The sequence below is a fragment of the Lepus europaeus genome, chromosome X (assembly GCF_033115175.1).
Source record: "Lepus europaeus isolate LE1 chromosome X, mLepTim1.pri, whole genome shotgun sequence".
NCBI lineage: Eukaryota > Metazoa > Chordata > Mammalia > Lagomorpha > Leporidae > Lepus > Lepus europaeus.
The window spans coordinates 94,039,176-94,045,420 of NC_084850.1; the positions used below are offsets into that span (position 1 = coordinate 94,039,176).

Here is a 6,245-nt window from a genome sequence, read left to right on the forward strand (position 1 = left end):
CTTAGCTCCTCTAATAATGACTCTGTCCTTTGTTCTAGGCCCTGTCTAGTGCACTTGGGCCTCATTCCTTTGTAATCATAACCTCTACTCTACCACCAATGGCTCTACTCCCAACCTGTGTGTACTGATGGTCCTCTTCCCCACTTAATGCTGTATAATTGTTCAAACCTGGTAAATGCCACTCTTAGGATCATTGGTTACTATCCTCACTCTGTCTTTTATGACCTTGTCTAAATATGATCAGAGTCGGCAAACTTGGAAGGCTTCCATAGCCTTGGCAACTCATGACGACAGCCTAGGATGGTTACTGGCGCCATAAACTAGAGTGTCAATTTGTTGGGTCAACAACAGGAGCCACTGTGCACTTGCTCCTCATGTGGGATCTCTGTCCTTAATGTGCTGTACATTGTGATTTAATGCTATAACTAGTACTCAAACAGTATGTTTCACTTTGTGTTTCTATGTGGGTGCAAACTGTTGAAATCTTTATACTAAATTGATCTTCTGTATATAAAGAGAATTGAAAATGAATCTTGATGCAAATGGAAGGGGAGAGGGAGCGGGAGAGGGGAGGGTTGCGGGTGGGAGGGAAGTTATGGGGGGGGAGCCATTGTAATCCATAAGCTGTACACTGGAAATTTATATTCATTAAATAAAAGTTAAAAAAAAATCCTAGATATTCCAAGGCTCATCATTTATTTTAATCTCTTCTACTAGTTTTTTCAGATGTTGAATTTCAGTTTCTATGGAGTGACTACTCTCAGAGAAGTTGAAACAACACATCCTGACCGTGATGATGGTGAAGTAACAGTAACAAGTTCTTTTTCAATTGGCTAACAAAACAGTGTCAGTGGTTTCTTCTTGATGTTCTTGGAGCAGTCACTGAGAAGAGGCAACTAATTACTTGATGTCTCCCCATGTAACTGGTGGTTTTTCAGGGTGAGGAAGTCTTCGAGGTTGAGATGTAGTCTCTCCTCCCTCCAACCTGAGACAGAACTGAGGGATCGGATTCTGTAGGCCTTGAAGCCAACTTGTGATGGTATACAGGGAAGACACAATGTGCAAGAATCCACACAAATCCTGTGGGAGAGAACAGAAGCATAGCCTCGCCTCCATGTTAGCAGTGGTTCTTGTCCTTTCCAGGTCATATCAGAGTTTTCTGTAATATATTAATGGACTTAGTGCACCCTGTGGGGAGTGAAAATCTTTTTTCAACAGGACCTTAGCTGCCTCAAAATTAGTGTAAATAAAAGGACAGACATGGTTCGATTAATTTGTCCTGCAGTGTTTCTTCCTTTCTTTAATTGTTTATGTAAAAGGATTTTAAGAGTGGATTTGTGCATTCTAAAATAGCTTGGGCAGTGGCATTGTATGGAATACCATGTGTTTTTTTCTTTTCTCACAAATGAGAGAAACTAGAAAAAACAGCTGAAGTGTATGTAGTGGCATTATCAGTTTTTCGTTGGCTAGACTTACCCAAGACAGCCATTGCCAAGAGTAGATGTTTGATAATGTGGCGAGTAGATTCACCCTTAAGGGGTGTGTCCCAGAGTTGTTGGAGTTAGGTAATCTATACTGAAAGGGTTCCATATTCTCCACTTACCAGATGTTTTCTTAATAGAGAAGATAAGCATATTCCAAAGGCTAGTAGATTGTTCAATATGTCCTAATTGCAATTGTTCTTTGACTATGGCCTCAACAGCAGATATTTTTTTTTCTTTGCAAAGTGGCCATTGTTCTACCCATACTGGCTCTCCAGGCAGCCAGGTTAAGGGGAGAGCAGTATGTCAAAGGAATACACAAGCGGAGGCCCCTACTATAAATTTTATGAATGGTGGCTTGAAGTTGTTGTAGGAGATCCCGTCCCCAAATAGGAAAGGGATTAGGAAGACTATAAGAGTGGATATGAACAACATGACGATGATCACTTGGGTTCTAACAAGCTGGCCATTTATGACTCTGTCAGGTTTGAGAGTTACGGCCTATGCTCCACAAAGGGTCAGCAGAAACTGAAGACCATGTAGAAGGCCACTGTATTAGAGGAGTGACAGAGAAGTCTGCCTCAGTATCAATCAGTCTAGAATACTGCTGAGAGTCAATCTGAATAGGTACTTGAGAAAGAAAATTAGAAATTTGAGTAATGGAAGCCACCAATGTAGCTCCAAAACCCTGATCTCACAAAATATCTTTACTCAAAGCAGAAATATATAGGACAAGTAGCTTTACAACAGAAGTTGGAGAGGAAAATTTTGGGGGTAACTTTTACCACAACTGGACATAAATAATCCCTGTATAATCAGCACTTTTATAGGCACGTGTTTCTTAGGCAAAACGAGTCCCACAGACTTTTCAGGTAAGGGAGCTGTTAATTCTGTGGTTACCTTATAGACGGTTCCAGGTATTTCAGGGGAGACTGGTCCCTGAATATACAAATATAATTTGGCATTGCAGGAAGTAGCATGAAGGAATTATTGGAAGATTATGGACAGGGACTTGGATATTGCTGCACAATCAATACCCTCTGTTGGGCCAGAGCTTCAAGTTTGCAGAAGGGACAGAGTGACACTGATTTTCCAATGATATCACTTTTAGCATTGTGGGCACTTTTTTGAAGGTCAAGTATTTGATTTTGAGGCCGGTGCCGTGGCTCAATAGGCTAATCCTCCACCTTGCAGAGCTGGCACACCGGGTTCTAGTCCCGGTCGGGGCGCTGGATTCTGTTCCAGTTACCCCTCTTCCAGGCCAGCTCTCTGCTGTGGCCAGGGAGTGCAGTAGAGGATGGCCCAAGTGCTTGGGCTCTGCACCCCATGGGAGACCAGGATAAGCACCTGGCTCCTGGCTTCGGATCAGCACAATGCGCCGGCTGCAGTGCGTCAGCTGCAGCAGCCATTGGAGGGTGAACCAACGGCAAAAGGAAGACCTTTCTCTCTGTCTCTCTCTCTCACTGTCCACTCTGCCTGTCAAAAAAAAAGAATTTGATTTTGGCAGTGACTGGCAGGCTTTGTTAAAATGGCCTTGGTTCCCACAGGCCTTAAGGGTAGCTGCCAGTAAGTTAGATTTGTAGGTTTTCGTCCTTACAGTTTGACATAATTTGATCATTTTTGCCATGGTAGTTTCAGGCTCAGTGTAGACCGTTTTCAATTCATTTTTACAGTCTTGGTTAGCATTTTCATAATCCATTTACTTTAGTAATATCTGTGCCACTTCTTGATTATCTACCTGATGTCAAATCGCTTTCTCTAGCCTGTACACAAAGGACATATAGCCCTCAGTCATCCCCTGATGGACTGCTGAAAGGATATGGAAGGGTCTTTAACATCAGGGCTTTTTCCAAGCCCTGTTGTACTAAACAACGTTAGATTTGCACATAGGCCTCCCTTAGAGGATAAGCAACTTCTTGACCAAGATTCGAATAGGCTTGCTCTCCTAATGACTGTTCCAGATTGATAGAGACATTGCTATTTAAATTATCTATGGACCGCACAGAAGACAATTCTTGATATTCCTGAGCCCAAAATTGTACTGGGTTTCGGTAACCTTCAGCAGGTGCAGACAGTTAAAGAAGAATTAATTCAATATTTTTCTCAAGCTATTCAAAACACCTTCTATGAGGCCAGCATGACATTAATTCCAAAAAACTGAAAAAATACCAAAAATTAGAAGGATACAGACTATTACTGATGAACATAGATGCAAAAGTCCTCAGTAAAATACTAGCTAATTGAACACATCAACATATCAGAAAGTTCATTCATTTATCCCTGGTATGCAAAGATGGTACAACACACACAAATAAATAAATGTGATAGATCACATTAACAAATTGAAGAATAAAAACATATTTTTGTCTCAACTTGATGAGAAATCATTTGATAAAATGATATATTTTCATGGAAAAATATATAAGCAAATTGGGTTCAGATGGAACATTCCTCTACAAAATCAAGGAAATTTATTACAAACCCACAACCAACACCATATTGAATGGTGAAAAGTTGGAAGCATTACCACAAAGATCCGATGAGATAAGGATTTGCATTTTCAATATCATTATTCAATATAGTCATGGAAGTTTTAGCTAGAGCCATTAGGTGTGAGAAAGACATTAAAGGGATACAAATTGGAAAGGAGGAAATCAAATTAATCTTGTTTGGAGATGACATGATTCTATATAGACAAGAACCAAAAGAATCCACTTAGAGACTACTGAAGCTCATAAGAGCATTCTCATAGAATTTTATAAGGGATATAAAGGTAGCTTTTGCATTCACAGGCAATACAATGCCATGGCTGAGCAACAACTTCTAAGATCAATGCCATGCATAAAAGCTACAAAACATTAAATACTTTGGCATTAACTTAATCAAGGATGTGAAAAATTTCTACAATGAAAATTACACAGCACTAAATAAAGAAATAGAAGAAGACACAAAAATGGAAATATATTTTGTTTGTGCATTGGAAGAATTAATAGCAGCAATATGTGCATGCTACAGAAAGCACTTTACAGATTTAATGAGATTCCAATCAAAATACCAACTACATTTTCAGATCCAGAAAAAATGCATACCAAAATCCATATGGAAGCACAAGCAACACCAAATATCAAAAACAATCTTCAACAACCAAAACAATGTCGAAGGCATCACAATATCATATTTCAAGACATGCATCTTGACAGTTACAATCAAAACAGCCTGGTGCTGGCAGAGAAATAGACACGTAGGCCAATGGAATGGACTAGAAAACCCAGAAAATAATCTGAGCATGTACAAACAAGGAATTGTGGACAAATGAGGTAAAATCAATTCCTGGACGAACAAATTGTTTCTTCTAACAAATGTTGCTGGGAAAATTGGATCTCTGCATGTGTAAGTATGAAAAAAGTCCCCTATTTGACATCTTATACAAAAATAAACTCAAAATTAATCAAGAATTCAACTAGATACCATGCAATTACTAGAGGAGAACATTGAGAAATACTGCAAGACATTGGGATAGACAAAAACTTCCTGGAAAAGACCCCTAAAACACATATAATAAAAGCAAAACTATTCAAATGGGACTACATTAATCTAAGAAGCAAATAAAACACTCAGCCAAGTGAAGAGGCAACCGACAGAATAGGCAACTTATAAATAATTAATATATGGAATCTATAGAAACACGACAGTAAAATACTAACCTGTTAAGAAGCTGACAAAGGACTTGAACAGCCATTTTGAAAAAGGAATTTTAAATTGCCAACAGACACATGAAAAAATACTCAGTATCACTATCCATCAGGAAAATGCAAATCAAAATCACAATGAGGTTTCATCTCATCCCGGTTAGTATGTTCCCATACAGCAGTCAACAAAAATTAAATGTTGGTGAGGATGTGGAGGAAATAATAATCTAATCCACTGTTGGTGAGAATGTAACTAGTACAGCTATTGTGGAAGACTATGGTGATAACTCAGAAAGCTGAAAATAGATTATGCCACATGACCTAGCAATTGCAGTCCTAGGAATTTACCCAAGGTAAATGACATCAGCATTTGAAAGTATTATATGCAACACCATGTTTATTGCAGTTCAATTCACAATACCTAAGACATGGCATCAACATTGATTACTTGTACAGTATTGGTGGAATGTAAATTAGTACAGCCATGGTGGAAAATAATACTTGATTGTACAAAATACTTAAAATAGAACTGCCATATGATCCAGCAATTCCACTCTTTGGTATATATCTATGGGAAATCAAATCCATTTGTCAAAGAGATCTCTACACTCTCATGTTTACTGCTGCACTCTTCACAATAGTGAAGAAATTGAAACAAAGTAAATGTACAATGAAACAGTACTTAGCTGTTAAAAGTGTGAAATTTTGTCTTGCAACAACATGGATGGAACTGGAGGTTTTTATTTTAATTGAAATTAGCCAAGCTTAGAGAGACAGTTTTTTTCTTTAGATGCTATCAGGTGTTTTAGCCCTGCCAGGCACTCATGATGCTTTCTTTGCAAAGATGAATGCAGGAGAAAGTTTATTATAAAGTGATTTAGGATGGCAATGAAGCTGGATTTCTGCTTCTGGCATTCTCTACTGGAGAAATCATGAATTCAGAGACTATTTCTACATGTGATGCCATGTCAACTTGAGTGGAGGCATCTTAAAGAGATCCACTTCCATTAGTGTCTGCTCATAGTTTTCTCTGTTGTGTGGTACAAAGGATCACCCAGCTTCAGGTTCAAGTTCT

General features: G+C 38.7%; 1 pseudogene; it reads right to left on the reverse strand.

Annotated features, from left to right (window-relative positions):
• Nucleotides 1–3,180, reverse strand: part of LOC133752770 (germ cell-less protein-like 1) — a 33,070-nt pseudogene extending 29,890 nt beyond the window's left edge.
• Nucleotides 3,181–6,245: the final 3,065 nt, after the last annotated feature.